Raw genomic sequence first — 17,711 nt, forward strand, 5'->3', positions numbered from 1 at the left:
ACTTTAGCTGGGCACATTTTTTACTAGCATGTGGGATGATATAGGCTCTGTGGCGCAATGGATAGCGCATTCGACTTCTAGAGCTATAGAGCAATTCAAAGTTTGTGGGTTCGAGTCTCACCAGAGTCGTGTGTTTTTGGGTAACATGTAATTACTTTTCAGATGTTAGAATGAGGCAAAAGGAAATACTGCACAGTAACAGGCTTTATGGTTAAGGGCTTAGAGTGGTCTTTAATAAAAACATTTCTGGCCCCTAATTTGTTAGTGTAAGTTATTGGAACCACCTTTTTTTGTGGACTCTTAAGACAACTATTTTTGCATCCAATTTTGAAAATGCTCTGTTCATGTCTATCTGTTATCAATATATAGAAACCACGAAGTGTCAAGAACAATTTAAAGCTGAGCTATTTTTGAGTATCTCTAAAGGATAGCCCCAATGATGATTTTTTTAGTATTCCTTAACTTAAAAAAGCAAGACACATTAAGACTTTAGCTGGGCACATTTTTTACTAGCATGTGGGATGATATAGGCTCTGTGGCGCAATGGATAGCGCATTGGACTTCTAGAGCTATATAGCAATTCAAAGGTTGTGGGTTCGAGTCCCACCAGAGTCGTGTGTTTTTGGGTAACATGTAGTTACTTTTCAGATGTTAGAATGAGGCAAAAAGGAATAATGCACAGTAACAGGCTTTATGGTTAAGGGCTTAGAGTGGTCTTTAATAAAAACATTTTTGGCCCCTAATTTTTTAGTGTAAGTTATTGGAACCACCTTTTTTGTGGACTCTTAAGACAACGATTTTTGCATCCAATTTTGAAAATGCTCTGTTCATGTCTATCTGTTATCAATATATAGAAACCACGAAGTGTCAAGAACAATTTAAAGTTGAGCTATTTTTGAGTATGTCTAAAAGATAGACCCAATGATGATTTTTTTAGTATTCCTTAACTTAAAAAAACAAGACACATTAAGACTTTAGCTGGGCACATTTTTTACTAGCATGTGGGATGATATAGGCTCTGTGGCGCAATGGATAGCGCATTGGACTTCTAGAGCTATATAGCAATTCAAAGGTTGTGGGTTCGAGTCCCACCAGAGTCGTGTGTTTTTGGGTAACATGTAATTACTTTTCAGATGTTAGAATGAGGCAAAAGGAAATACTGCACAGTAACAGGCTTTATGGTTAAGGGCTTAGAGTGGTCTTTAATAAAAACATTTCTGGCCCCTAATTTGTTAGTGTAAGTTATTGGAACCACCTTTTTTTGTGGACTCTTAAGACAACGATTTTTGCATCCAATTTTGAAAATGCTCTGTTCATGTCTATCTGTTATCAATATATAGAAACCACGAAGTGTCAAGAACAATTTAAAGTTGAGCTATTTTTGAGTATGTCTAAAAGATAGACCCAATGATGATTTTTTTAGTATTCCTTAACTTAAAAAAGCAAGACACATTAAGACTTTAGCTGGGCACATTTTTTACTAGCATGTGGGATGATATAGGCTCTGTGGCGCAATGGATAGCGCATTCGACTTCTAGAGCTATATAGCAATTCAAAGTTTGTGGGTTCGAGTCTCACCAGAGTCGTGTGTTTTTGGGTAACATGTAATTACTTTTCAGATGTTAGAATGAGGCAAAAGGAAATACTGCACAGTAACAGGCTTTATGGTTAAGGGCTTAGAGTGGTCTTTAATAAAAACATTTCTGGCCCCTAATTTGTTAGTGTAAGTTATTGGAACCACCTTTTTTTGTGGACTCTTAAGACAACGATTTTTGCATCCAATTTTGAAAATGCTCTGTTCATGTCTATCTGTTATCAATATATAGAAACCACGAAGTGTCAAGAACAATTTAAAGCTGAGCTATTTTTGAGTATCTCTAAAGGATAGCCCCAATGATGATTTTTTTAGTATTCCTTAACTTAAAAAAGCAAGACACATTAAGACTTTAGCTGGGCACATTTTTTACTAGCATGTGGGATGATATAGGCTCTGTGGCGCAATGGATAGCGCATTGGACTTCTAGAGCTATATAGCAATTCAAAGGTTGTGGGTTCGAGTCCCACCAGAGTCGTGTGTTTTTGGGTAACATGTAATTACTTTTCAGATGTTAGAATGAGGCAAAAGGAAATACTGCACAGTAACAGGCTTTATGGTTAAGGGCTTAGAGTGGTCTTTAATAAAAACATTTCTGGCCCCTAATTTGTTAGTGTAAGTTATTGGAACCACCTTTTTTTGTGGACTCTTAAGACAACGATTTTTGCATCCAATTTTGAAAATGCTCTGTTCATGTCTATCTGTTATCAATATATAGAAACCACGAAGTGTCAAGAACAATTTAAAGCTGAGCTATTTTTGAGTATCTCTAAAGGATAGCCCCAATGATGATTTTTTTAGTATTCCTTAACTTAAAAAAGCAAGACACATTAAGACTTTAGCTGGGCACATTTTTTACTAGCATGTGGGATGATATAGGCTCTGTGGCGCAATGGATAGCGCATTGGACTTCTAGAGCTATATAGCAATTCAAAGGTTGTGGGTTCGAGTCCCACCAGAGTCGTGTGTTTTTGGGTAACATGTAATTACTTTTCAGATGTTAGAATGAGGCAAAAAGGAATAATGCACAGTAACAGGCTTTATGGTTAAGGGCTTAGAGTGGTCTTTAATAAAAAGATTTCTGGCCCCTAATTTGTTAGTGTAAGTTATTGGAACCACCTTTTTTTGTGGACTCTTAAGACAACGATTTTTGCATCCAATTTTGAAAATGCTCTGTTCATGTCTATCTGTTATCAATATATAGAAACCACGAAGTGTCAAGAACAATTTAAAGCTGAGCTATTTTTGAGTATCTCTAAAGGATAGCCCCAATGATGATTTTTTTTGTATTCCTTAACTTAAAAAAGCAAGACACATTAAGACTTTAGCTGGGCACATTTTTTACTAGCATGTGGGATGATATAGGCTCTGTGGCGCAATGGATAGCGCATTGGACTTCTAGAGCTATATAGCAATTCAAAGGTTGTGGGTTCGAGTCCCACCAGAGTCGTGTGTTTTTGGGTAACATGTAATTACTTTTCAGATGTTAGAATGAGGCAAAAGGAAATACTGCACAGTAACAGGCTTTATGGTTAAGGGCTTAGAGTGGTCTTTAATAAAAACATTTCTGGCCCCTAATTTGTTAGTGTAAGTTATTGGAACCACCTTTTTTTGTGGACTCTTAAGACAACTATTTTTGCATCCAATTTTGAAAATGCTCTGTTCATGTCTATCTGTTATCAATATATAGAAACCACGAAGTGTCAAGAACAATTTAAAGCTGAGCTATTTTTGAGTATCTCTAAAGGATAGCCCCAATGATGATTTTTTTTGTATTCCTTAACTTAAAAAAGCAAGACACATTAAGACTTTAGCTGGGCACATTTTTTACTAGCATGTGGGATGATATAGGCTCTGTGGCGCTATGGATAGCACATTGGACTTCTAGAGCTATATAGCAATTCAAAGGTTGTGGGTTCGAGTCCCACCAGAGTCGTGTGTTTTTGGGTAACATGTAATTACTTTTCAGATGTTAGAATGAGGCAAAAAGGAATAATGCACAGTAACAGGCATTATGGTTAAGGGCTTAGAGTGGTCTTTAATAAAAACATTTCTGGCCCCTAATTTTTTAGTGTAAGTTATTGGAACCACCTTTTTTGTGGACTCTTAAGACAACGATTTTTGCATCCAATTTTGAAAATGCTCTGTTCATGTCTATCTGTTATCAATATATAGAAACCACGAAGTGTCAAGAACAATTTAAAGTTGAGCTATTTTTGAGTATGTCTAAAAGATAGACCCAATGATGATTTTTTTAGTATTCCTTAACTTAAAAAAACAAGACACATTAAGACTTTAGCTGGGCACATTTTTTACTAGCATGTGGGATGATATAGGCTCTGTGGCGCAATGGATAGCGCATTGGACTTCTAGAGCTATATAGCAATTCAAAGGTTGTGGGTTCGAGTCCCACCAGAGTCGTGTGTTTTTGGGTAACATGTAATTACTTTTCAGATGTTAGAATGAGGCAAAAGGAAATACTGCACAGTAACAGGCTTTATGGTTAAGGGCTTAGAGTGGTCTTTAATAAAAACATTTCTGGCCCCTAATTTGTTAGTGTAAGTTATTGGAACCACCTTTTTTTGTGGACTCTTAAGACAACTATTTTTGCATCCAATTTTGAAAATGCTCTGTTCATGTCTATCTGTTATCAATATATAGAAACCACGAAGTGTCAAGAACAATTTAAAGCTGAGCTATTTTTGAGTATCTCTAAAGGATAGCCCCAATGATGATTTTTTTTGTATTCCTTAACTTAAAAAAGCAAGACACATTAAGACTTTAGCTGGGCACATTTTTTACTAGCATGTGGGATGATATAGGCTCTGTGGCGCTATGGATAGCACATTGGACTTCTAGAGCTATATAGCAATTCAAAGGTTGTGGGTTCGAGTCCCACCAGAGTCGTGTGTTTTTGGGTAACATGTAATTACTTTTCAGATGTTAGAATGAGGCAAAAAGGAATAATGCACAGTAACAGGCATTATGGTTAAGGGCTTAGAGTGGTCTTTAATAAAAACATTTCTGGCCCCTAATTTTTTAGTGTAAGTTATTGGAACCACCTTTTTTGTGGACTCTTAAGACAACGATTTTTGCATCCAATTTTGAAAATGCTCTGTTCATGTCTATCTGTTATCAATATATAGAAACCACGAAGTGTCAAGAACAATTTAAAGTTGAGCTATTTTTGAGTATGTCTAAAAGATAGACCCAATGATGATTTTTTTAGTATTCCTTAACTTAAAAAAACAAGACACATTAAGACTTTAGCTGGGCACATTTTTTACTAGCATGTGGGATGATATAGGCTCTGTGGCGCAATGGATAGCGCATTGGACTTCTAGAGCTATATAGCAATTCAAAGGTTGTGGGTTCGAGTCCCACCAGAGTCGTGTGTTTTTGGGTAACATGTAGTTACTTTTCAGATGTTAGAATGAGGCAAAAAGGAATAATGCACAGTAACAGGCTTTATGGTTAAGGGCTTAGAGTGGTCTTTAATAAAAACATTTTTGGCCCCTAATTTTTTAGTGTAAGTTATTGGAACCACCTTTTTTGTGGACTCTTAAGACAACGATTTTTGCATCCAATTTTGAAAATGCTCTGTTCATGTCTATCTGTTATCAATATATAGAAACCACGAAGTGTCAAGAACAATTTAAAGTTGAGCTATTTTTGAGTATGTCTAAAAGATAGACCCAATGATGATTTTTTTAGTATTCCTTAACTTAAAAAAACAAGACACATTAAGACTTTAGCTGGGCACATTTTTTACTAGCATGTGGGATGATATAGGCTCTGTGGCGCAATGGATAGCGCATTGGACTTCTAGAGCTATATAGCAATTCAAAGGTTGTGGGTTCGAGTCCCACCAGAGTCGTGTGTTTTTGGGTAACATGTAATTACTTTTCAGATGTTAGAATGAGGCAAAAGGAAATACTGCACAGTAACAGGCTTTATGGTTAAGGGCTTAGAGTGGTCTTTAATAAAAACATTTCTGGCCCCTAATTTGTTAGTGTAAGTTATTGGAACCACCTTTTTTTGTGGACTCTTAAGACAACGATTTTTACATCCAATTTTGAAAATGCTCTGTTCATGTCTATCTGTTATCAATATATAGAAACCACGAAGTGTCAAGAACAATTTAAAGCTGAGCTATTTTTGAGTATCTCTAAAGGATAGCCCCAATGATGATTTTTTTTGTATTCCTTAACTTAAAAAAGCAAGACACATTAAGACTTTAGCTGGGCACATTTTTTACTAGCATGTGGGATGATATAGGCTCTGTGGCGCAATGGATAGCGCATTGGACTTCTAGAGCTATATAGCAATTCAAAGGTTGTGGGTTCGAGTCCCACCAGAGTCGTGTGTTTTTGGGTAACATGTAATTACTTTTCAGATGTTAGAATGAGGCAAAAAGGAATAATGCACAGTAACAGGCTTTATGGTTAAGGGCTTAGAGTGGTCTTTAATAAAAACATTTCTGGCCCCTAATTTTTTAGTGTAAGTTATTGGAACCACCTTTTTTGTGGACTCTTAAGACAACGATTTTTGCATCCAATTTTGAAAATGCTCTGTTCATGTCTATCTGTTATCAATATATAGAAACCACGAAGTGTCAAGAACAATTTAAAGTTGAGCTATTTTTGAGTATGTCTAAAAGATAGACCCAATGATGATTTTTTTAGTATTCCTTAACTTAAAAAAGCAAGACACATTAAGACTTTAGCTGGGCACATTTTTTACTAGCATGTGGGATGATATAGGCTCTGTGGCGCAATGGATAGCGCATTGGACTTCTAAAGCTATATAGCAATTCAAAGGTTGTGGGTTCGAGTCCCACCAGAGTCGTGTGTTTTTGGGTAACATGTAATTACTTTTCAGATGTTAGAATGAGGCAAAAAGGAATAATGCACAGTAACAGGCTTTATGGTTAAGGGCTTAGAGTGGTCTTTAATAAAAACATTTTTGGCCCCTAATTTGTTAGTGTAAGTTATTGGAACCACCTTTTTTTGTGGACTCTTAAGACAACGATTTTTGCATCCAATTTTGAAAATGCTCTGTTCATGTCTATCTGTTATCAATATATAGAAACCACGAAGTGTCAAGAACAATTTAAAGCTGAGCTATTTTTGAGTATCTCTAAAGGATAGCCCCAATGATGATTTTTTTAGTATTCCTTAACTTAAAAAAGCAAGACACATTAAGACTTTAGCTGGGCACATTTTTTACTAGCATGTGGGATGATATAGGCTCTGTGGCGCAATGGATAGCGCATTGGACTTCTAGAGCTATATAGCAATTCAAAGGTTGTGGGTTCGAGTCCCACCAGAGTCGTGTGTTTTTGGGTAACATGTAATTACTTTTCAGATGTTAGAATGAGGCAAAAGGAAATACTGCACAGTAACAGGCTTTATGGTTAAGGGCTTAGAGTGGTCTTTAATAAAAACATTTCTGGCCCCTAATTTGTTAGTGTAAGTTATTGGAACCACCTTTTTTTGTGGACTCTTAAGACAACTATTTTTGCATCCAATTTTGAAAATGCTCTGTTCATGTCTATCTGTTATCAATATATAGAAACCACGAAGTGTCAAGAACAATTTAAAGCTGAGCTATTTTTGAGTATCTCTAAAGGATAGCCCCAATGATGATTTTTTTTGTATTCCTTAACTTAAAAAAGCAAGACACATTAAGACTTTAGCTGGGCACATTTTTTACTAGCATGTGGGATGATATAGGCTCTGTGGCGCTATGGATAGCACATTGGACTTCTAGAGCTATATAGCAATTCAAAGGTTGTGGGTTCGAGTCCCACCAGAGTCGTGTGTTTTTGGGTAACATGTAATTACTTTTCAGATGTTAGAATGAGGCAAAAAGGAATAATGCACAGTAACAGGCATTATGGTTAAGGGCTTAGAGTGGTCTTTAATAAAAACATTTCTGGCCCCTAATTTTTTAGTGTAAGTTATTGGAACCACCTTTTTTGTGGACTCTTAAGACAACGATTTTTGCATCCAATTTTGAAAATGCTCTGTTCATGTCTATCTGTTATCAATATATAGAAACCACGAAGTGTCAAGAACAATTTAAAGTTGAGCTATTTTTGAGTATGTCTAAAAGATAGACCCAATGATGATTTTTTTAGTATTCCTTAACTTAAAAAAACAAGACACATTAAGACTTTAGCTGGGCACATTTTTTACTAGCATGTGGGATGATATAGGCTCTGTGGCGCAATGGATAGCGCATTGGACTTCTAGAGCTATATAGCAATTCAAAGGTTGTGGGTTCGAGTCCCACCAGAGTCGTGTGTTTTTGGGTAACATGTAGTTACTTTTCAGATGTTAGAATGAGGCAAAAAGGAATAATGCACAGTAACAGGCTTTATGGTTAAGGGCTTAGAGTGGTCTTTAATAAAAACATTTTTGGCCCCTAATTTTTTAGTGTAAGTTATTGGAACCACCTTTTTTGTGGACTCTTAAGACAACGATTTTTGCATCCAATTTTGAAAATGCTCTGTTCATGTCTATCTGTTATCAATATATAGAAACCACGAAGTGTCAAGAACAATTTAAAGTTGAGCTATTTTTGAGTATGTCTAAAAGATAGACCCAATGATGATTTTTTTAGTATTCCTTAACTTAAAAAAACAAGACACATTAAGACTTTAGCTGGGCACATTTTTTACTAGCATGTGGGATGATATAGGCTCTGTGGCGCAATGGATAGCGCATTGGACTTCTAGAGCTATATAGCAATTCAAAGGTTGTGGGTTCGAGTCCCACCAGAGTCGTGTGTTTTTGGGTAACATGTAATTACTTTTCAGATGTTAGAATGAGGCAAAAGGAAATACTGCACAGTAACAGGCTTTATGGTTAAGGGCTTAGAGTGGTCTTTAATAAAAACATTTCTGGCCCCTAATTTGTTAGTGTAAGTTATTGGAACCACCTTTTTTTGTGGACTCTTAAGACAACGATTTTTACATCCAATTTTGAAAATGCTCTGTTCATGTCTATCTGTTATCAATATATAGAAACCACGAAGTGTCAAGAACAATTTAAAGCTGAGCTATTTTTGAGTATCTCTAAAGGATAGCCCCAATGATGATTTTTTTTGTATTCCTTAACTTAAAAAAGCAAGACACATTAAGACTTTAGCTGGGCACATTTTTTACTAGCATGTGGGATGATATAGGCTCTGTGGCGCAATGGATAGCGCATTGGACTTCTAGAGCTATATAGCAATTCAAAGGTTGTGGGTTCGAGTCCCACCAGAGTCGTGTGTTTTTGGGTAACATGTAATTACTTTTCAGATGTTAGAATGAGGCAAAAAGGAATAATGCACAGTAACAGGCTTTATGGTTAAGGGCTTAGAGTGGTCTTTAATAAAAACATTTCTGGCCCCTAATTTTTTAGTGTAAGTTATTGGAACCACCTTTTTTGTGGACTCTTAAGACAACGATTTTTGCATCCAATTTTGAAAATGCTCTGTTCATGTCTATCTGTTATCAATATATAGAAACCACGAAGTGTCAAGAACAATTTAAAGTTGAGCTATTTTTGAGTATGTCTAAAAGATAGACCCAATGATGATTTTTTTAGTATTCCTTAACTTAAAAAAGCAAGACACATTAAGACTTTAGCTGGGCACATTTTTTACTAGCATGTGGGATGATATAGGCTCTGTGGCGCAATGGATAGCGCATTGGACTTCTAAAGCTATATAGCAATTCAAAGGTTGTGGGTTCGAGTCCCACCAGAGTCGTGTGTTTTTGGGTAACATGTAATTACTTTTCAGATGTTAGAATGAGGCAAAAAGGAATAATGCACAGTAACAGGCTTTATGGTTAAGGGCTTAGAGTGGTCTTTAATAAAAACATTTTTGGCCCCTATTTTTTTAGTGTAAGTTATTGGAACCACCTTTTTTGTGGACTCTTAAGACAACGATTTTTGCATCCAATTTTGAAAATGCTCTGTTCATGTCTATCTGTTATCACTATATAGAAACCACGAAGTGTCAAGAACAATTTAAAGCTGAGCTATTTTTGAGTATCTCTAAAGGATAGCCCCAATGATGATTTTTTTAGTATTCCTTAACTTAAAAAAGCAAGACACATTAAGACTTTAGCTGGGCACATTTTTTACTAGCATGTGGGATGATATAGGCTCTGTGGCGCAATGGATAGCGCATTGGACTTCTAGAGCTATATAGCAATTCAAAGGTTGTGGGTTCGAGTCCCACCAGAGTCGTGTGTTTTTGGGTAACATGTAGTTACTTTTCAGATGTTAGAATGAGGCAAAAAGGAATAATGCACAGTAACAGGCTTTATGGTTAAGGGCTTAGAGTGGTCTTTAATAAAAACATTTTTGGCCCCTAATTTTTTAGTGTAAGTTATTGGAACCACCTTTTTTGTGGACTCTTAAGACAACGATTTTTGCATCCAATTTTGAAAATGCTCTGTTCATGTCTATCTGTTATCAATATATAGAAACCACGAAGTGTCAAGAACAATTTAAAGTTGAGCTATTTTTGAGTATGTCTAAAAGATAGACCCAATGATGATTTTTTTAGTATTCCTTAACTTAAAAAAACAAGACACATTAAGACTTTAGCTGGGCACATTTTTTACTAGCATGTGGGATGATATAGGCTCTGTGGCGCAATGGATAGCGCATTGGACTTTTAGAGCTATATAGCAATTCAAAGGTTGTGGGTTCGAGTCCCACCAGAGTCGTGTGTTTTTGGGTAACATGTAATTACTTTTCAGATGTTAGAATGAGGCAAAAGGAAATACTGCACAGTAACAGGCTTTATGGTTAAGGGCTTAGAGTGGTCTTTAATAAAAACATTTCTGGCCCCTAATTTGTCAGTGTAAGTTATTGGAACCACCTTTTTTTGTGGACTCTTAAGACAACGATTTTTACATCCAATTTTGAAAATGCTCTGTTCATGTCTATCTGTTATCAATATATAGAAACCACGAAGTGTCAAGAACAATTTAAAGCTGAGCTATTTTTGAGTATCTCTAAAGGATAGCCCCAATGATGATTTTTTTAGTATTCCTTAACTTAAAAAAGCAAGACACATTAAGACTTTAGCTGGGCACATTTTTTACTAGCATGTGGGATGATATAGGCTCTGTGGCGCAATGGATAGCGCATTGGACTTCTAGAGCTATATAGAAATTCAAAGGTTGTGGGTTCGAGTCCCACCAGAGTCGTGTGTTTTTGGGTAACATGTAATTACTTTTCAGATGTTAGAATGAGGCAAAAAGGAATAATGCACAGTAACAGGCTTTATGGTTAAGGGCTTAGAGTGGTCTTTAATAAAAACATTTCTGGCCCCTAATTTTTTAGTGTAAGTTATTGGAACCACCTTTTTTGTGGACTCTTAAGACAACGATTTTTGCATCCAATTTTGAAAATGCTCTGTTCATGTCTATCTGTTATCAATATATAGAAACCACGAAGTGTCAAGAACAATTTAAAGTTGAGCTATTTTTGAGTATGTCTAAAAGATAGACCCAATGATGATTTTTTTAGTATTCCTTAACTTAAAAAAGCAAGACACATTAAGACTTTAGCTGGGCACATTTTTTACTAGCATGTGGGATGATATAGGCTATGTGGCGCAATGGATAGCGCATTGGACTTCTAGAGCTATATAGCAATTCAAAGGTTGTGGGTTCGAGTCCCACCAGAGTCGTGTGTTTTTGGGTAACATGTAATTACTTTTCAGATGTTAGAATGAGGCAAAAGGAAATACTGCACAGTAACAGGCTTTATGGTTAAGGGCTTAGAGTGGTCTTTAATAAAAACATTTCTGGCCCCTAATTTGTTAGTGTAAGTTATTGGAACCACCTTTTTTTGTGGACTCTTAAGACAACGATTTTTACATCCAATTTTGAAAATGCTCTGTTCATGTCTATCTGTTTTCACTATATAGAAACCACGAAGTGTCAAGAACAATTTAAAGCTGAGCTATTTTTGAGTATCTCTAAAGGATAGCCCCAATGATGATTTTTTTAGTATTCCTTAACTTAAAAAAGCAAGACACATTAAGACTTTAGCTGGGCACATTTTTTACTAGCATGTGGGATGATATAGGCTATGTGGTGCAATGGATAGCGCATTGGACTTCTAGAGCTATATAGCAATTCAAAGGTTGTGGGTTCGAGTCCCACCAGAGTCGTGTGTTTTTGGGTAACATGTAATTACTTTTCAGATGTTAGAATGAGGCAAAAGGAAATACTGCACAGTAACAGGCTTTATGGTTAAGGGCTTAGAGTGGTCTTTAATAAAAACATTTCTGGCCCCTAATTTGTTAGTGTAAGTTATTGGAACCACCTTTTTTTGTGGACTCTTAAGACAACGATTTTTACATCCAATTTTGAAAATGCTCTGTTCATGTCTATCTGTTTTCACTATATAGAAACCACGAAGTGTCAAGAACAATTTAAAGCTGAGCTATTTTTGAGTATCTCTAAAGGATAGCCCCAATGATGATTTTTTTAGTATTCCTTAACTTAAAAAAGCAAGACACATTAAGACTTTAGCTGGGCACATTTTTTACTAGCATGTGGGATGATATAGGCTCTGTGGCGCAATGGATAGCGCATTGGACTTCTAGAGCTATATAGCGATTCAAAAGTTGTGGGTTCGAGTCCCACCAGAGTCGTGTGTTTTTGGGTAACATGTAATTACTTTTCAGATGTTAGAATGAGGCAAAAGGAAATACTGCACAGTAACAGGCTTTATGGTTAAGGGCTTAGAGTGGTCTTTAATAAAAACATTTCTGGCCCCTAATTTGTTAGTGTAAGTTATTGGAACCACCTTTTTTTGTGGACTCTTAAGACAACGATTTTTACATCCAATTTTGAAAATGCTCTGTTCATGTCTATCTGTTTTCACTATATAGAAACCACGAAGTGTCAAGAACAATTTAAAGCTGAGCTATTTTTGAGTATCTCTAAAGGATAGCCCCAATGATGATTTTTTTAGTATTCCTTAACTTAAAAAAGCAAGACACATTAAGACTTTAGCTGGGCACATTTTTTACTAGCATGTGGGATGATATAGGCTCTGTGGCGCAATGGATAGCGCATTGGACTTCTAGAGCTATATAGCGATTCAAAAGTTGTGGGTTCGAGTCCCACCAGAGTCGTGTGTTTTTGGGTAACATGTAATTACTTTTCAGATGTTAGAATGAGGCAAAAGGAAATACTGCACAGTAACAGGCTTTATGGTTAAGGGCTTAGAGTGGTCTTTAATAAAAACATTTCTGGCCCCTAATTTGTTAGTGTAAGTTATTGGAACCACCTTTTTTTGTGGACTCTTAAGACAACGATTTTTGCATCCAATTTTGAAAATGCTCTGTTCATGTCTATCTGTTATCAATATATAGAAACCACTAAGTGTCAAGAACAATTTAAAGTTGAGCTATTTTTGAGTATGTCTAAAAGATAGACCCAATGATGATTTTTTTAGTATTCCTTAACTTAAAAAAGCAAGACACATTAAGACTTTAGCTGGGCACATTTTTTACCAGCATGTGGGATGATATAGGCTCTGTGGTGCAATGGATAGCGCATTGGACTTCTAGAGCTATATAGCAATTCAAAGGTTGTGGGTTCGAGTCCCACCAGAGTTGTGTGTTTTTGGGTAACATGTAATTACTTTTCAGATGTTAGAATGAGGCAAAAGGAAATACTGCACAGTAACAGGCTTTATGGTTAAGGGCTAAGAGTGGTCTTTAATAAAAACATTTCTGGCCCCTAATTTGTTAGTGTAAGTTATTGGAACCACCTTTTTTTGTGGACTCTTAAGACAACGATTTTTGCATCCAATTTTGAAAATGCTCTGTTCATGTCTATCTGTTATCAATATATAGAAACCACGAAGTGTCAAGAACAATTTAAAGCTGAGCTATTTTTGAGTATCTCTAAAGGATAGCCCCAATGATGATTTTTTTAGTATTCCTTAACTTAAAAAAGCAAGACACATTAAGACTTTAGCTGGGCACATTTTTTACTAGCATGTGGGATGATATAGGCTCTGTGGCGCAATGGATAGCGCGTTGGACTTCTAGAGCTATATAGCAATTCAAAGGTTGTGGGTTCGAGTCCCACCGGAGTCGTGTGTTTTTGGGTAACATGTAATTACTTTTCAGATGTTAGAATGAGGCAAAAGGAAATACTGCACAGTAACAGGCTTTATGGTTAAGGGCTTAGAGTGGTCTTTAATAAAAACATTTCTGGCCCCTAATTTGTTAGTGTAAGTTATTGGAACCACCTTTTTTTGTGGACTCTTAAGACAACGATTTTTACATCCAATTTTGAAAATGCTCTGTTCATGTCTATCTGTTTTCACTATATAGAAACCACGAAGTGTCAAGAACAATTTAAAGCTGAGCTATTTTTGAGTATCTCTAAAGGATAGCCCCAATGATGATTTTTTTAGTATTCCTTAACTTAAAAAAGCAAGACACATTAAGACTTTAGCTGGGCACATTTTTTACTAGCATGTGGGATGATATAGGCTCTGTGGCGCAATGGATAGCGCATTGGACTTCTAGAGCTATATAGCGATTCAAAAGTTGTGGGTTCGAGTCCCACCAGAGTCGTGTGTTTTTGGGTAACATGTAATTACTTTTCAGATGTTAGAATGAGGCAAAAGGAAATACTGCACAGTAACAGGCTTTATGGTTAAGGGCTTAGAGTGGTCTTTAATAAAAACATTTCTGGCCCCTAATTTGTTAGTGTAAGTTATTGGAACCACCTTTTTTTGTGGACTCTTAAGACAACGATTTTTGCATCCAATTTTGAAAATGCTCTGTTCATGTCTATCTGTTATCAATATATAGAAACCACGAAGTGTCAAGAACAATTTAAAGTTGAGCTATTTTTGAGTATGTCTAAAAGATAGACCCAATGATGATTTTTTTAGTATTCCTTAACTTAAAAAAGCAAGACACATTAAGACTTTAGCTGGGCACATTTTTTACCAGCATGTGGGATGATATAGGCTCTGTGGTGCAATGGATAGCGCATTGGACTTCTAGAGCTATATAGCAATTCAAAGGTTGTGGGTTCGAGTCCCACCAGAGTTGTGTGTTTTTGGGTAACATGTAATTACTTTTCAGATGTTAGAATGAGGCAAAAGGAAATACTGCACAGTAACAGGCTTTATGGTTAAGGGCTAAGAGTGGTCTTTAATAAAAACATTTCTGGCCCCTAATTTGTTAGTGTAAGTTATTGGAACCACCTTTTTTTGTGGACTCTTAAGACAACGATTTTTGCATCCAATTTTGAAAATGCTCTGTTCATGTCTATCTGTTATCAATATATAGAAACCACGAAGTGTCAAGAACAATTTAAAGCTGAGCTATTTTTGAGTATCTCTAAAGGATAGCCCCAATGATGATTTTTTTAGTATTCCTTAACTTAAAAAAGCAAGACACATTAAGACTTTAGCTGGGCACATTTTTTACTAGCATGTGGGATGATATAGGCTCTGTGGCGCAATGGATAGCGCGTTGGACTTCTAGAGCTATATAGCAATTCAAAGGTTGTGGGTTCGAGTCCCACCAGAGTCGTGTGTTTTTGGGTAACATGTAATTACTTTTCAGATGTTAGAATGAGGCAAAAGGAAATACTGCACAGTAACAGGCTTTATGGTTAAGGGCTTAGAGTGGTCTTTAATAAAAACATTTCTGGCCCCTAATTTTTTAGTGTAAGTTATTGGAACCACCTTTTTTGTGGACTCTTAAGACAACGATTTTTGCATCCAATTTTGAAAATGCTCTGTTCATGTCTATCTGTTATCAATATATAGAAACCACGAAGTGTCAAGAACAATTTAAAGTTGAGCTATTTTTGAGTATGTCTAAAAGATAGACCCAATGATGATTTTTTTAGTATTCCTTAACTTAAAAAAGCAAGACACATTAAGACTTTAGCTGGGCACATTTTTTACTAGCATGTGGGATGATATAGGCTCTGTGGCGCAATGGATAGCGCATTGGACTTCTAGAGCTATATAGCAATTCAAAGGTTGTGGGTTCGAGTCCCAACAGAGTCGTGTGTTTTTGGGTAACATGTAATTACTTTTCAGATGTTAGAATGAGGCAAAAGGAAATACTGCACAGTAACAGGCTTTATGGTTAAGGGCTTAGAGTGGTCTTTAATAAAAACATTTCTGGCCCCTAATTTGTTAGTGTAAGTTATTGGAACCACCTTTTTTTGTGGACTCTTAAGACAACGATTTTTACATCCAATTTTGAAAATGCTCTGTTCATGTCTATCTGTTATCACTATATAGAAACCACGAAGTGTCAAGAACAATTTAAAGCTGAGCTATTTTTGAGTATCTCTAAAGGATAGCCCCAATGATGATTTTTTTAGTATTCCTTAACTTAAAAAAGCAAGACACATTAAGACTTTAGCTGGGCACATTTTTTACTAGCATGTGGGATGATATAGGCTCTGTGGCGCAATGGATAGCGCATTGGACTTCTAGAGCTATATAGCAATTCAAAGGTTGTGGGTTCGAGTCCCACCAGAGTCGTGTGTTTTTGGGTAACATGTAATTACTTTTCAGATGTTAGAATGAGGCAAAAGGAAATACTGCACAGTAACAGGCTTTATGGTTAAGGGCTTAGAGTGGTCTTTAATAAAAACATTTCTGGCCCCTAATTTGTTAGTGTAAGTTATTGGAACCACCTTTTTTTGTGGACTCTTAAGACAACGATTTTTGCATCCAATTTTGAAAATGCTCTGTTCATGTCTATCTGTTATCAATATATAGAAACCACTAAGTGTCAAGAACAATTTAAAGTTGAGCTATTTTTGAGTATGTCTAAAAGATAGACCCAATGATGATTTTTTTAGTATTCCTTAACTTAAAAAAGCAAGACACATTAAGACTTTAGCTGGGCACATTTTTTACCAGCATGTGGGATGATATAGGCTCTGTGGTGCAATGGATAGCGCATTGGACTTCTAGAGCTATATAGCAATTCAAAGGTTGTGGGTTCGAGTCCCACCAGAGTTGTGTGTTTTTGGGTAACATGTAATTACTTTTCAGATGTTAGAATGAGGCAAAAGGAAATACTGCACAGTAACAGGCTTTATGGTTAAGGGCTAAGAGTGGTCTTTAATAAAAACATTTCTGGCCCCTAATTTGTTAGTGTAAGTTATTGGAACCACCTTTTTTTGTGGACTCTTAAGACAACGATTTTTGCATCCAATTTTGAAAATGCTCTGTTCATGTCTATCTGTTATCAATATATAGAAACCACGAAGTGTCAAGAACAATTTAAAGCTGAGCTATTTTTGAGTATCTCTAAAGGATAGCCCCAATGATGATTTTTTTAGTATTCCTTAACTTAAAAAAGCAAGACACATTAAGACTTTAGCTGGGCACATTTTTTACTAGCATGTGGGATGATATAGGCTCTGTGGCGCAATGGATAGCGCGTTGGACTTCTAGAGCTATATAGCAATTCAAAGGTTGTGGGTTCGAGTCCCACCAGAGTCGTGTGTTTTTGGGTAACATGTAATTACTTTTCAGATGTTAGAATGAGGCAAAAGGAAATACTGCACAGTAACAGGCTTTATGGTTAAGGGCTTAGAGTGGTCTTTAATAAAAACATTTATGGCCCCTAATTTGTTAGTGTAAGTTATTGGAACCACCTTTTTTTGTGGACTCTTAAGACAACGATTTTTACATCCAATTTTGAAAATGCTCTGTTCATGTCTATCTGTTTTCACTATATAGAAACCACGAAGTGTCAAGAACAATTTAAAGCTGAGCTATTTTTGAGTATCTCTAAAGGATAGCCCCAATGATGATTTTTTTAGTATTCCTTAACTTAAAAAAGCAAGACACATTAAGACTTTAGCTGGGCACATTTTTTACTAGCATGTGGGATGATATAGGCTCTGTGGCGCAATGGATAGCGCATTGGACTTCTAGAGCTATATAGCGATTCAAAAGTTGTGGGTTCGAGTCCCACCAGAGTCGTGTGTTTTTGGGTAACATGTAATTACTTTTCAGATGTTAGAATGAGGCAAAAGGAAATACTGCACAGTAACAGGCTTTATGGTTAAGGGCTTAGAGTG

At 36.2% G+C, this 17,711-nt stretch overlaps 31 non-coding genes across 31 annotated transcripts; all 31 read left to right on the forward strand.

The window, feature by feature from the left end:
* Nucleotides 1–529: 529 nt before the first annotated feature.
* TRNAR-UCU (transfer RNA arginine (anticodon UCU)) lies at nt 530–615 on the forward strand. Its single transcript is given in 2 exon segments — nt 530–566; nt 580–615. It is a non-coding gene; the product is annotated as a tRNA-Arg (tRNA).
* Nucleotides 616–1,014: 399 nt separating this feature from the next.
* On the forward strand, nt 1,015–1,100 carry TRNAR-UCU (transfer RNA arginine (anticodon UCU)). The gene is given in 2 exon segments: nt 1,015–1,051; nt 1,065–1,100. It is a non-coding gene; the product is annotated as a tRNA-Arg (tRNA).
* An 886-nt stretch (nt 1,101–1,986) lies between these two features.
* TRNAR-UCU (transfer RNA arginine (anticodon UCU)) lies at nt 1,987–2,072 on the forward strand. The gene is given in 2 exon segments: nt 1,987–2,023; nt 2,037–2,072. It is a non-coding gene; the product is annotated as a tRNA-Arg (tRNA).
* Nucleotides 2,073–2,472: 400 nt separating this feature from the next.
* Nucleotides 2,473–2,558, forward strand: TRNAR-UCU (transfer RNA arginine (anticodon UCU)). The gene is given in 2 exon segments: nt 2,473–2,509; nt 2,523–2,558. It is a non-coding gene; the product is annotated as a tRNA-Arg (tRNA).
* Nucleotides 2,559–2,958: 400 nt separating this feature from the next.
* On the forward strand, nt 2,959–3,044 carry TRNAR-UCU (transfer RNA arginine (anticodon UCU)). Its single transcript is given in 2 exon segments — nt 2,959–2,995; nt 3,009–3,044. It is a non-coding gene; the product is annotated as a tRNA-Arg (tRNA).
* An 885-nt stretch (nt 3,045–3,929) lies between these two features.
* Nucleotides 3,930–4,015, forward strand: TRNAR-UCU (transfer RNA arginine (anticodon UCU)). Its single transcript is given in 2 exon segments — nt 3,930–3,966; nt 3,980–4,015. It is a non-coding gene; the product is annotated as a tRNA-Arg (tRNA).
* An 885-nt stretch (nt 4,016–4,900) lies between these two features.
* On the forward strand, nt 4,901–4,986 carry TRNAR-UCU (transfer RNA arginine (anticodon UCU)). The gene is given in 2 exon segments: nt 4,901–4,937; nt 4,951–4,986. It is a non-coding gene; the product is annotated as a tRNA-Arg (tRNA).
* Nucleotides 4,987–5,385: 399 nt separating this feature from the next.
* TRNAR-UCU (transfer RNA arginine (anticodon UCU)) lies at nt 5,386–5,471 on the forward strand. The gene is given in 2 exon segments: nt 5,386–5,422; nt 5,436–5,471. It is a non-coding gene; the product is annotated as a tRNA-Arg (tRNA).
* Nucleotides 5,472–5,871: 400 nt separating this feature from the next.
* On the forward strand, nt 5,872–5,957 carry TRNAR-UCU (transfer RNA arginine (anticodon UCU)). The gene is given in 2 exon segments: nt 5,872–5,908; nt 5,922–5,957. It is a non-coding gene; the product is annotated as a tRNA-Arg (tRNA).
* A 399-nt stretch (nt 5,958–6,356) lies between these two features.
* On the forward strand, nt 6,357–6,442 carry TRNAR-UCU (transfer RNA arginine (anticodon UCU)). Its single transcript is given in 2 exon segments — nt 6,357–6,393; nt 6,407–6,442. It is a non-coding gene; the product is annotated as a tRNA-Arg (tRNA).
* A 400-nt stretch (nt 6,443–6,842) lies between these two features.
* Nucleotides 6,843–6,928, forward strand: TRNAR-UCU (transfer RNA arginine (anticodon UCU)). Its single transcript is given in 2 exon segments — nt 6,843–6,879; nt 6,893–6,928. It is a non-coding gene; the product is annotated as a tRNA-Arg (tRNA).
* Nucleotides 6,929–7,813: 885 nt separating this feature from the next.
* Nucleotides 7,814–7,899, forward strand: TRNAR-UCU (transfer RNA arginine (anticodon UCU)). The gene is given in 2 exon segments: nt 7,814–7,850; nt 7,864–7,899. It is a non-coding gene; the product is annotated as a tRNA-Arg (tRNA).
* Nucleotides 7,900–8,298: 399 nt separating this feature from the next.
* TRNAR-UCU (transfer RNA arginine (anticodon UCU)) lies at nt 8,299–8,384 on the forward strand. Its single transcript is given in 2 exon segments — nt 8,299–8,335; nt 8,349–8,384. It is a non-coding gene; the product is annotated as a tRNA-Arg (tRNA).
* Nucleotides 8,385–8,784: 400 nt separating this feature from the next.
* On the forward strand, nt 8,785–8,870 carry TRNAR-UCU (transfer RNA arginine (anticodon UCU)). Its single transcript is given in 2 exon segments — nt 8,785–8,821; nt 8,835–8,870. It is a non-coding gene; the product is annotated as a tRNA-Arg (tRNA).
* A 399-nt stretch (nt 8,871–9,269) lies between these two features.
* TRNAR-UCU (transfer RNA arginine (anticodon UCU)) lies at nt 9,270–9,355 on the forward strand. Its single transcript is given in 2 exon segments — nt 9,270–9,306; nt 9,320–9,355. It is a non-coding gene; the product is annotated as a tRNA-Arg (tRNA).
* A 399-nt stretch (nt 9,356–9,754) lies between these two features.
* TRNAR-UCU (transfer RNA arginine (anticodon UCU)) lies at nt 9,755–9,840 on the forward strand. Its single transcript is given in 2 exon segments — nt 9,755–9,791; nt 9,805–9,840. It is a non-coding gene; the product is annotated as a tRNA-Arg (tRNA).
* Nucleotides 9,841–10,725: 885 nt separating this feature from the next.
* Nucleotides 10,726–10,811, forward strand: TRNAR-UCU (transfer RNA arginine (anticodon UCU)). The gene is given in 2 exon segments: nt 10,726–10,762; nt 10,776–10,811. It is a non-coding gene; the product is annotated as a tRNA-Arg (tRNA).
* Nucleotides 10,812–11,210: 399 nt separating this feature from the next.
* TRNAR-UCU (transfer RNA arginine (anticodon UCU)) lies at nt 11,211–11,296 on the forward strand. Its single transcript is given in 2 exon segments — nt 11,211–11,247; nt 11,261–11,296. It is a non-coding gene; the product is annotated as a tRNA-Arg (tRNA).
* Nucleotides 11,297–11,696: 400 nt separating this feature from the next.
* On the forward strand, nt 11,697–11,782 carry TRNAR-UCU (transfer RNA arginine (anticodon UCU)). Its single transcript is given in 2 exon segments — nt 11,697–11,733; nt 11,747–11,782. It is a non-coding gene; the product is annotated as a tRNA-Arg (tRNA).
* A 400-nt stretch (nt 11,783–12,182) lies between these two features.
* TRNAR-UCU (transfer RNA arginine (anticodon UCU)) lies at nt 12,183–12,268 on the forward strand. The gene is given in 2 exon segments: nt 12,183–12,219; nt 12,233–12,268. It is a non-coding gene; the product is annotated as a tRNA-Arg (tRNA).
* A 400-nt stretch (nt 12,269–12,668) lies between these two features.
* TRNAR-UCU (transfer RNA arginine (anticodon UCU)) lies at nt 12,669–12,754 on the forward strand. Its single transcript is given in 2 exon segments — nt 12,669–12,705; nt 12,719–12,754. It is a non-coding gene; the product is annotated as a tRNA-Arg (tRNA).
* Nucleotides 12,755–13,154: 400 nt separating this feature from the next.
* Nucleotides 13,155–13,240, forward strand: TRNAR-UCU (transfer RNA arginine (anticodon UCU)). Its single transcript is given in 2 exon segments — nt 13,155–13,191; nt 13,205–13,240. It is a non-coding gene; the product is annotated as a tRNA-Arg (tRNA).
* Nucleotides 13,241–13,640: 400 nt separating this feature from the next.
* On the forward strand, nt 13,641–13,726 carry TRNAR-UCU (transfer RNA arginine (anticodon UCU)). Its single transcript is given in 2 exon segments — nt 13,641–13,677; nt 13,691–13,726. It is a non-coding gene; the product is annotated as a tRNA-Arg (tRNA).
* A 400-nt stretch (nt 13,727–14,126) lies between these two features.
* On the forward strand, nt 14,127–14,212 carry TRNAR-UCU (transfer RNA arginine (anticodon UCU)). Its single transcript is given in 2 exon segments — nt 14,127–14,163; nt 14,177–14,212. It is a non-coding gene; the product is annotated as a tRNA-Arg (tRNA).
* A 400-nt stretch (nt 14,213–14,612) lies between these two features.
* Nucleotides 14,613–14,698, forward strand: TRNAR-UCU (transfer RNA arginine (anticodon UCU)). Its single transcript is given in 2 exon segments — nt 14,613–14,649; nt 14,663–14,698. It is a non-coding gene; the product is annotated as a tRNA-Arg (tRNA).
* A 400-nt stretch (nt 14,699–15,098) lies between these two features.
* Nucleotides 15,099–15,184, forward strand: TRNAR-UCU (transfer RNA arginine (anticodon UCU)). The gene is given in 2 exon segments: nt 15,099–15,135; nt 15,149–15,184. It is a non-coding gene; the product is annotated as a tRNA-Arg (tRNA).
* A 399-nt stretch (nt 15,185–15,583) lies between these two features.
* On the forward strand, nt 15,584–15,669 carry TRNAR-UCU (transfer RNA arginine (anticodon UCU)). The gene is given in 2 exon segments: nt 15,584–15,620; nt 15,634–15,669. It is a non-coding gene; the product is annotated as a tRNA-Arg (tRNA).
* Nucleotides 15,670–16,069: 400 nt separating this feature from the next.
* TRNAR-UCU (transfer RNA arginine (anticodon UCU)) lies at nt 16,070–16,155 on the forward strand. Its single transcript is given in 2 exon segments — nt 16,070–16,106; nt 16,120–16,155. It is a non-coding gene; the product is annotated as a tRNA-Arg (tRNA).
* A 400-nt stretch (nt 16,156–16,555) lies between these two features.
* TRNAR-UCU (transfer RNA arginine (anticodon UCU)) lies at nt 16,556–16,641 on the forward strand. Its single transcript is given in 2 exon segments — nt 16,556–16,592; nt 16,606–16,641. It is a non-coding gene; the product is annotated as a tRNA-Arg (tRNA).
* A 400-nt stretch (nt 16,642–17,041) lies between these two features.
* TRNAR-UCU (transfer RNA arginine (anticodon UCU)) lies at nt 17,042–17,127 on the forward strand. Its single transcript is given in 2 exon segments — nt 17,042–17,078; nt 17,092–17,127. It is a non-coding gene; the product is annotated as a tRNA-Arg (tRNA).
* Nucleotides 17,128–17,527: 400 nt separating this feature from the next.
* TRNAR-UCU (transfer RNA arginine (anticodon UCU)) lies at nt 17,528–17,613 on the forward strand. The gene is given in 2 exon segments: nt 17,528–17,564; nt 17,578–17,613. It is a non-coding gene; the product is annotated as a tRNA-Arg (tRNA).
* Nucleotides 17,614–17,711: the final 98 nt, after the last annotated feature.

The sequence above is a fragment of the Rhinoderma darwinii genome, chromosome 4, assembly GCF_050947455.1.
Source record: "Rhinoderma darwinii isolate aRhiDar2 chromosome 4, aRhiDar2.hap1, whole genome shotgun sequence".
Classification (NCBI taxonomy): Eukaryota; Metazoa; Chordata; class Amphibia; order Anura; family Rhinodermatidae; genus Rhinoderma; species Rhinoderma darwinii.